Consider the following 9817-nt stretch of genomic DNA (forward strand, 5'->3'; position numbering starts at 1 on the left):
CGTCAGCTGGATCAATGCTGGAGTCAGGAGTGGTGATCTCTCTTTCTCCCTTCCTTTAATCTCTATCTCTCCCTCTCTAATCCATCACCCTCCCTCTCTTCCCTTTCACTCTGTCCTTTATCCAAAAGCCACTGCCACGTGCTTATACTGAAATCAGGGAGATCAGTGATTAACACACCCAATTCCATGCCAAGTGTGTAATTTGTTAATAAAACTTTGTAAGTTTTTGCAGGCCCTCTCACTTCTGTCTTTTCCTTCAGCCACAAGCATCTACAAACCTTGGGAGCCCCCTTTCCCTTAAGGGTGGGATGTCACAGAGCGAAAAGGCTGCTAGAACTGAATGGAGAACATGAAATAAAATGCATGCTAAGGAAAACAGCCCACTAAAGTAATGTGTGCTGTAAAGCTGCTCATATTTCTTTCCCAAAATGCAGGAAGTTATGTTATCATCCTGTTTATTAGCTGCTGGCAGCCAATCCCTCTTCAGACACAACAGCTGGGGATGAGCAGAGCACCAAGATAAACCAGTGAAAATTGATGTCTTGCTGGCTAAAAAGTGACAGGACTGAAGCAAACATTTGGGGGCTTTTTTGGTCTTAATGTCGAGCAGCTGTTCGGAGCCTGTTTACAGCCACGAGATGCAGCCAAAGGGAAAAGGGAAACTCCCCGAGGCTGTGGAATCCCCCCTGCCCACAGGATCACCCATGAACTCCCACAGCAGTGGGAAGCTGAGATTTTCCACAGAATTTCTTAGGTTGGAAAAGACCTCCAAGTCCGAGTCCAACCCGGGGACTGATTCTCACCTTGTCACCCCGCCCAGAGCACTGAGTGCCACATCCAGGTGTTCCTTGGACACCTCCAGGGATTTCACCTCATTCCCCATTTTCTCTTTTAGGGGGACTCCAGATCTATCTCCAGCTTTCTCTGTGACCTCCATCTCGGTATTTATAGTTCTGTGCAAGCAGGGGGACTTGTCCATCAACAAGAGATGAGTTTTAGCATCACACAAAACCATCCCAAAGTCATAGGAGCCAGGATTGGCCATCAGAAGGAAAAAGGCAGCAAAGTCTTGCAGGAAAAAATGATGGATGTCTCTTAGAGACTGACAAGTTAAGGAAAATAGAAGCTTTTAAGAAGAGTTGCTCCTGAGCAGGGTTTTCTCTTATAGCCCCCTCATTAGCTAATGAGGAAGAGTTCAGTGCTTGCAGAAAGGGGTGGGCAAGGAGATGATTTTCCTGTAGAAGAAGATGCAGCAAGACAGCAACTTTTTTTTTTAAAGGTAATGTAATGGGGGTTGGGTGGGTGGGGATAATTTGTTTTTTCTTTCCTTGGATGGGGAAGTTCACCCAAAACTCCACTCAGCTCTGTTTTGAGTGGTCTAAGTCTCTGACTCAGTGAGAAAAGTGGGTTTAAAACAATGAATAATGTGATTTTTATTGCTTGGCTTGCCTCGGCGAGGCACAAGAAGTAATTTCCGTTGCTCAATGTGTTCTTGCTTTGCGTCCCAAATTACCACCAGTCACAGGAGCTGGAGGTGGCACCAGCTTGCAGAGGGTGGATGATAAAACCAGAGATGTGAAATCATTTTAATACTTGGTTAAGGTAAGTATTTGTGTTGCAACTTTATTCTCTGGCATTGTTGCGTTTTCAATAATGTATTTTCAACAAGGCAATTTAATTGTGGATTTATTTCATTTTTTAAATGAAAAGTTCCTTGCAGTCCTGTGGGGTGAAAGCTCTGGTGAAGCTTTTGCTATATCCATTTCAAGCTGGAAAAATATGCTGAAAAACCTGACTCCTTTCCTTTAGGAAAGGAAAGAGTTTTCCTGAATTAAGTTAGCACCAAAGCCTGGGGAGCCAATTTCTTCATGATTCATGTGCTAAGAGATTAACTCCTGTAGCCTTCAATGATCTGAAAGTTTTATGTCTGTCTAGAGTTTATATAGTCTGTGCTGACCTCTTAATATTACAGTATTTCATCAGAAGCAATACATCTGTTCCTAATACTGCTCTCAAAAAGCAATCATTTCTACCTCTGACACAATGAAGTGATTTCCTTAAATATTTTCCCCAGCAGCTATTTTTTGCATATATTGCATACTTCTCTGCGCATAAAACTTGACTTTTTACATTTCTTTTTTCCTTTGAGTGGATGTTTTAAATTCACTTGCTAAGCTCTTGTTTGCTTGTGTTGGGGTGGGTTTTTTCACTAGAGTGTAGTTAAAATAGAATAGATGGGATAATGGGAAGAAATTCTTCCCTGTGAGGGTGCTGAGGCCCTGGCACAGAGTGCCCAGAGAAGCTGTGGCTTCCCCATCCCTGCAAGTGTTGAAAGGGACTGGAACAAAATGCTTTTTAATGTCCCTTCCAACCCAAACCATTTTGTGATTGCATTTATGACATTTGTTCCCATAATCTCCCTGTTCCTGTGACACATTCCTGCTGGAAAGCTGAGCAGCCTCTGGGAAGGAGCAGAGCATGGCAAGCATGGCAGGCAGAGCCACAACTGGCACATTTTCTGGGGACAAATGGCCTGGATTTGGGCTTGGCCTTGTGCAGCTTTCCCAGCTGGCACGCCCAGGGACATTTGGGATGCCCCACTACCCCAAATCACAGGATATCTGCTCCAGTTTTCCTGCCCAGCCATGCAGCATCCCCAAAAAATATATTGACTAAAAACCTGAGGAGCAATGGCAGCTCTTAAATTCCCTTGTGCTTGTGGGGTGGATTGTGCTTTTCTCATGGAAAAAGAGGCGCATTTGCAGCTGGGTCTCAACAGCTTTTCTGAAAGGGGGACAGGGAGAGCAAAGCATCATCCCACAGCTGGTGCAGGATGCTGTGAGAATACTCTAGATTTCTCCAGAAGTCTCTCACGGGGATCTCAGAGCCGAAAAAAAAGAGGTTTCTGCCTTCACCTGCATTTGCTTTGTGGGGATTTTCCCAACCAAACTGCTCAGCCTCAAATTCCCTTGGCTTGGCTGCTCTCTGCTGCATCCACAGCAGCTGTAAGCCCTGCCAGTGGCTTGGAAGTGGACACCAGGCACCCAGAACAACTAAATTTATTTTGCATCCCCAGCAGTGGGATAAGATTGCAGTCATGGCTGTGGAGTGAGCAGCTGGGAGAAGCAGCTCCCCAACTCCTGATGTGGATGGAGCCAGGGAGCTGCAGATTGCCCTCTGGAGGCGAGGCATGCTCCTCTCTCGCCTCGACGAATTCCCCCTCATATTTCCCTGAGCTGGGGAAAACGTTAGCCAAAAGCCACTCCCGGATTCTGAGGCTGAATGCCATGATTTTTTCCGTGAAAAAAAAAAAAAAAAAGAAGCTTGGTCACCTTTTCAAGGGACAGAAGTGTCCCATGCCTGTCCACCCCTTCATCACAGAAGAACACTTTTCTGCCTGGTTCCACAGCCCTTGGGAGAAGCAAAGCTGGTTCTAGAGACTCAGGATGGGCTGAACAGGACAAATCCTGGATTTATTCATGGCTCCAGGTGGAGACATTAAGATTTGTCTCATCTCTTTTGAAGTGTAAAGGTTGCTGCCAAGTGCTACTGGGAAGGTGAGGCTTGTGGGGTTGAGGGCTGCCCCTGAAAAAGTTTATTCCTACCAAGGCAGACCTGGACATTAAAAAAAAAAAAAAAATAAATAAAAGAAGACAGAAAGGATGGGAAAAAATCTCCCTGCTTTTGCAAGCCACTGGAGCTTTGATTTTTTTAAAACCGGTGTTCAGCAAAGCAATAGAGTTATGGTGCTTCCATGTTCTACCCAGGCAAGGTCCCTGGGTGCTAGAATTTAATATGAATCACATATTCATTGCTGTCCTTCTAAGCATGCTGTTGGCTTAAAATCCAGTTTTTTTCTCCATCCAAAGACCGAGACCAAAATAGAGTCGTTAATAAGAGGAAAGGGAGTATTTGCTAAAATAAAAAAAAAAAAAAAAAAAGAGGAAACACCCTCGAAGATCAATGACTCTTTATGTATAGTAACCAGAGCCTCCCGGAGCCTCCCCACCCAAACAAATCAGCTCCTTAATGTGGAACACAGATCACTTAAAAAGGTGGAAAAAGTGATGGGCATGTGGAGGGGTAAGTAAGGCTGGCTGTGATTCAGGGCAGGGAGCAGGCACGCAGTGCCACCCGGCGCCGTGCACGCCCAGCACAGGGCAGGCTCACCCCTCTGCTGCAAATCCTGTGGGGAACACAATCCAAGGCTGGCAAGGCTGTGCACTTACCACAGCTTGCGCTGGTGGAAGGAATAGGATGTTCCCTCCTGTTCCTGGACAGGCACGTAGCAAAAGTGGAGGAGGAACGTGATTTTTTTAAAAAAAATTTTCCCCCCTCCTTGACATGTGGGAATAAAGCAGGGGCTGGTTTAGCTCACCCTGGAATCAGGCAAAGTTACTGAGTTTGAATGGAAAGTCATAGAGATGTTTGAAAAACCAGAAAGGGGACTGGGGAGGGTGCTGGAAACTGGAGAGGGAATGAATGAACCGTGGTGTGGCGGCAGCAAGCACACAGCCCTGCACTCCTGTCTTAAACACTGGCACAACCCTCGCCATGGTCAGCCCCTCTGCAAAGACAGAGAAATTTTGGGGATGAAAAGCCTGTTTGCCTGAGCTCTGACTGAAGGGATGGTGCCAGGGAGAAGTGGAGTTGAGTCTCTCCTCTGCCACCACTGCATTCTTACATGACCTTGGAGGAATTCTCCAGCTCCCTGCAACAGCATTAGTCTGGAGGCATCTCCCTACAAACCTCCTAAACTGGGCATTTGTGCCCCAGAACAAACATAATACATATCACTATATAAGCACCATAATTACACAACCACAAATACTGATTCTTTTTTCCCTAAACCAGCAAGAAATGGGGCAAAACCAAAATTTTGAAAAACACAGGAAAGATTCCTCCCCCAAGAGTATGCACATGAATCATCACAGCAACCAGAAATGAGGAGAGAGTTTCCCATTGCACTCACTGGAACCAGAGGGGCTCTGGCTACCCCCATTCCAGCCACTTTTGGTCCTTCTGCTTGGTCAGGAAACCAGTTTGGCCACAAGCATCTCTCGCCCCAGCTCTGCTTGGGAAGGGAGGGCTCAGCTGAGCCCAGCGGGATGGTGGCAGGGTGTCTCCAGATTAGTCATAGCCACCCCCTCAGCACGTCCCAGGAGGCTCAGGGCAACTGGGGCTGCGGGGGGAAAGGGCTGGGGAAGGCGGGAGGGAGAGCAGAGGGAGCTGTGGAGGGGGACAGTAGCTCCATGCATGGCTGGAGAGCCCTTTCCCTTAGGGGAAAAGCTGCTGTTTGGGTAATTTCCCTCTCTGTGGATGACCACAAGAGGATGAGGATTATCCTTGGAGCCATATGCTGGCCCACCCCAGAGCAGTGGGGACATGCCTGGCAGCAGAACCTGAGTTGGCACAGCTGAACACCTCTGCTGGGTTCATCCTACCTCACCTCGGGGCAGGAGGGGTGAGGGCAGCTATCCAACATCCCCTAGTCCTGGGAGCAGGAAAGGGGCACTGAGATACCCCCTCAGCACGTTCCTTGCAAGGTCCCATTGATGCCTCCAACTCCCTGTGCTGATACATCTTCCCAAAAACCACCACATGCCCTCCTTGGGGCACTGCTTCCCCTGTCATCCTGCTCCCATCCCATCCCATCACTCTGCTGCTGCAGCAATTCCGAAGCACCAAATCCAAAACCCACGCTGAGGCAACAGGGGAAATAGACTTGAATGGGTTTAGTTCCCCTGCAGTGGTGGGGACAGGAGTGCTCCCACACACCTGCGGTGCATCAGCTCCAGGTGGAGCTCACGGGCTGAGCGAGCCGGCAGCTTTCCCAAGAGTGATGCAAACCTGGGGGTGGCTGAAAAACCGCCAAATATACCACCCCACCAAGGAGAAGAACCATGCCTTAGCAGCTGCCGAGGGGTAAGCAGCACTTACCCCTGAGTGAACCTCCAGAAGAGCTCCTTACTCCAGGATTTTCCTCTCCGGAGCGCCTCTCACCGCTGCTTCATGGCGTGCGGCGCTGCTCAGCCTCCCCGGTCCCCTCTGGCGGGGTGCAGGCAGTGCTGGGATGAGGGAAGAGCGGCGGGACAGGGCTCTGGAGGGACGCTGGTCCCTGCGCGGCGGCTGCCGTGGGTCTGAGCGCGGCCGGAGGAGGCGGCTGGCTCGGCAATGCCGGGGGGCCGGGCGTCGCAAATGGGATCCAGATGGTTGGTGCTGGCGTTCCCGGGGCTGAGGTCAGAGCTGCTCATCACACACACACACACACAAAGTCATCCCCCCCCTTCTCTCTTCGGGGGACGCCTCCGCAATCTGCGGCTTTCCCCTCGCCGCGCTGGCCCTGCCGCGTCCAAAGCGCTGATCCCTTGTTGGTGGGAAATAGATATTAAAATTTAAAAAACAAACAGAAAAAAAAAATAAAATAAGGAGGAAAGATTTTTAAAAAACAGCCCTGTGGGATTGGAGGAAGCTGATTAACCATGTCTTTTGGTGCTGGATGTTTGCAGGAGCGGGGATGTGCCAAGGACCATCCCAACGGAGCAGCGCCGCTCGGAGATGCTCGAGGCTGGGTAAAGCACAGCATCTCTGCCTGAATGGTTCTAACACCAGCACAAGGGGAGAGAGGCTGGATAAAGCATTTATACATCCCCAGATGGGCAGGCAGAAGTGGAGGGTATATGTTATTCATAACTTATAACACCTTAGCATAAGGATATGTATTTTAAAATGTATATAAGTTTAAAAGGCAGCCAGTCCAGTCTGCAAGTTCCTGACTGGCTGTTTTTTAAAAATTTTTTAAGCACATGTGAAGTGAAAGAATACTTTAACCTTTCATTAAGCAGAGTCTAATAAATTTGGGGCTAATTTAATCCTGTTTTCTGTTCCTGTATTCTAGCAGGACCACTGGCTAAAGTCAAAGATTTCAGGCTGGGCTGGGCTGTGTTTTGCAATAAGCACTGGTATGGAAACTTTAACTCTTATCTCTTGTTCTTGCTCGGTTCCATATAAGGCGGGAGTGGAGATGGAGCCCCTGGAACCAAACAGTCAAGTTCTTTTCTTTTCAAATGGGGGATTTATGATGTTTGCTCTTGGGTTGGTGCTGTTTGAAAGAGCAGCCACATAAAGAAATAGCTGGAATGCTTCAGGGAAGTGCTGAGCCCTTGGACTGAGGCAATAACTCCTTTTAGAAATTGTGCTTGGCTTGGTGCTGGCAGAGGCTGGAGACAGAGTGGAGAAACTCCCCAGCCTTGTGGCCAAAGGCAAGCAGGGCATTATGCCACCCCTCCAAAATCTGTCAAGCTGCAGCTTACAGGCAGGGAGTTCCCAAATAACAAATGAGCCTGGCCAAAGGGAGCTGCAGCTCCTCACTGGGTGTCAGAGGGCACTGAACTGGGGGTAGTGGAAACAGGAACTGCTGGAAAGCCATGACAATAAGCTTATTTTATTTTATTTTTATTTCATTTAAAAAAAAAATTTATTTTTATTTTCACCCAGGGTGAGGGACAGCGGCTAAAAAATAAAATTCATATGATGGAGGAGCATTATGTGGGCAGAAGGATCCAAACCAAAGGCCTTTCCAGGTGATTTCAGCTGTCAGGCAGAGCTCAGCTGGGATGCCCCATCCCTAGAAGTGTTCCTGGCCAGCTTGGACAGGGCTTGGAGCAACCAAGTCTAGTGGAAGATGTCCCTGCCCATTGCAGGGGGATAGAACAAGGTGGTCTTCAACATCCCTTCCAACCCAGGCTATTCTGAGATTCAGTAAAGCAAGAACTTGAGGCTACAGTTGCTATTGTAATGAAGAATTATATTCACCAGTGGTAACCAGTATGCAGCTGGGATCTGTGTGGCCTTTTCTTCAGATCTGCCTGGAAAACCAGAGTTTTCTGCGTGGCAGTGAGGGAGTGCAGGGGAACACTTTAATTGGCTGAAAAAAAAAAAAAAAAAAAAAAAAAAAAAAAAAAAAAAAAACAACAAAAGAACAAATCACAGGAAAGCTCCACGCACCCCCGGAACAGTGGTGAAAAACAGCCAAGTCAGAGAATTCCAGATAAATAATGTAACAACACTGGTGAAAATGTGTGTGAGCAGTGTAATGTGCCTATCACAGCTCAATTGAGAACATGATTAACTGGGGAGTTAGATTGATTTCTTTTCATGCTGTTAGCATTTCTTTTTTTTTTTTTCCTTTGACTTAACATGGTTTTCATATTGAAGTGACTTTTACCAAGTGCTCCAGTAATTAAATGAGGCTGCAAGAGCTCTTCAATTCCCATCTGACTGCCTCATGGCTGTAATAACCAAGCTGGAAGATTTTCCTTTCCAAAAAGGGGCTTTATCACTGACACATAGCAGGGGAGCAGCCAGATAGGATGCTCAGGGCATTTTGGGGTGGGGTTATTTTTTTCCCCCCTTTCACTCACAACCCTTTACAATCCTTCCTTTAGCAGTTCCCTTACAATTTGTGTTGGTGAGTCCTAGAGAAATGATTCCCATCCATCATGGGAACCTGGGCTGTGGCTGCTGTGGCATTTTGGGGGTGGGTGACACCCCTGGGAAGAGGGTGACATCTGCAGGGACAGTCTACTTTCCACCCCCAGACACCAAAAAAACCCTCTGATAATTAGTTAAAGACTGGATCACATCCCACTGGTAATTTCTAGAGGCATCTGGGACTAAGTTCAGTAATATTTCCTCCCTGGTGCATTAGTAACTAGACGTGATTAATGCTATGAGTCAGGAAGAGGGTTTTGAGGAATTCTCTTTCTACCCATGAAAAAAATTAAAAGCCCGGTGTGCTACATCATCCCCAGGATGCAAAGGTGGCTTTGATGTCCTCCCACCGCCAGAAGGAGGGTCCCAGCTTAAAAAAACATCCAGTGAAACTGGCAGAGAGTGGTTAAATTTCGCAGTTCTTTTCTGATGTGCCTCAGCTGGGCAATTTCCACCCTGACTTAGGAAACCTCTGAGGATTTTGCTTGGCTGGCTGCGGGTCCCTGGGGACACATGGTGACACCCAGGAACATCCTGGCTCCATCCTTGAGCACCATCTACTGGCTTTTCCTCCAGGGACTCCTCGGGCATCTGCAAAACCCAAAGTCACCTTTTGCCCCTCAAATAAAAGCTGCTCCTGCAGAGAGAGAAGCTTCTTGCTCTGAAATCAGGGAGTACCACCAAACCCCAGGCTTGCTCCACTACTTTCCCATCTGCACAGCAGATCAGGGGTGCAGGATCCCACCTCTCACAGCCCTGTTTTAAAGAACAAACTCTTTGTGCTGCTTGGAAATGAAGGCAAAGAGCAGCTCTGCTGGGACAGAGGGCAGGGCTGCAGATTGCATTTTAATTTTGCTTGCAATAGATGGTTTTCATTAGCTCCAAAGGATTTGCTATTGCTTTTATCCAAATGCCTCCCCAGCACCTTGGTTAGGAAGTGGTCCAGGAAATATTTTCCTGAAGTTCTCTTGGTTCTGCTCTTCTCCTGTGCTTTCTGTTGGTCTGTCTGCCTTCATGCAAATATTTCTTGATGGTTTTTTGTCTCATCAAATGGTTTTGGAACAGTCAGGGAAAGGGGCAAGAGCATCTCTAGATGGGCAGGTCAGAGTGGGAATTAAGAAAAGATAAGAGACACTTGGATCTGCCCTTCCCATCCTGCAGCACTGGCCAAGAATTTAAAACATCTCTGCAAAATCTTTCATCTTCCATCCCTGGGAGTGCTCAAGGCTGGGTTAGATGGGCCTTGGAGCAACCTGGTCTAGTGGAAAGTGTCCCTATCCATGGCAGGTAGTTGGAACAAGATGAACTTCCAAGTCCTTCCCAA

General features: G+C 47.7%; 1 protein-coding gene across 1 annotated transcript in view; it reads right to left on the reverse strand.

Annotated features, from left to right (window-relative positions):
• COL6A3 (collagen type VI alpha 3 chain) overlaps positions 1-6133 on the reverse strand; it is a 57906-nt gene extending 51773 nt beyond the window's left edge. The window contains exon 1 of the mRNA XM_058809227.1: positions 5941-6133. The gene's annotated coding sequence lies outside the window, so the exon portion shown is untranslated. The remainder of the gene's footprint in view (positions 1-5940) is intronic.
• Positions 6134-9817: the final 3684 nt, after the last annotated feature.

The sequence above is a fragment of the Ammospiza caudacuta genome, chromosome 8, assembly GCF_027887145.1.
Source record: "Ammospiza caudacuta isolate bAmmCau1 chromosome 8, bAmmCau1.pri, whole genome shotgun sequence".
Lineage (NCBI taxonomy): Eukaryota > Metazoa > Chordata > Aves > Passeriformes > Passerellidae > Ammospiza > Ammospiza caudacuta.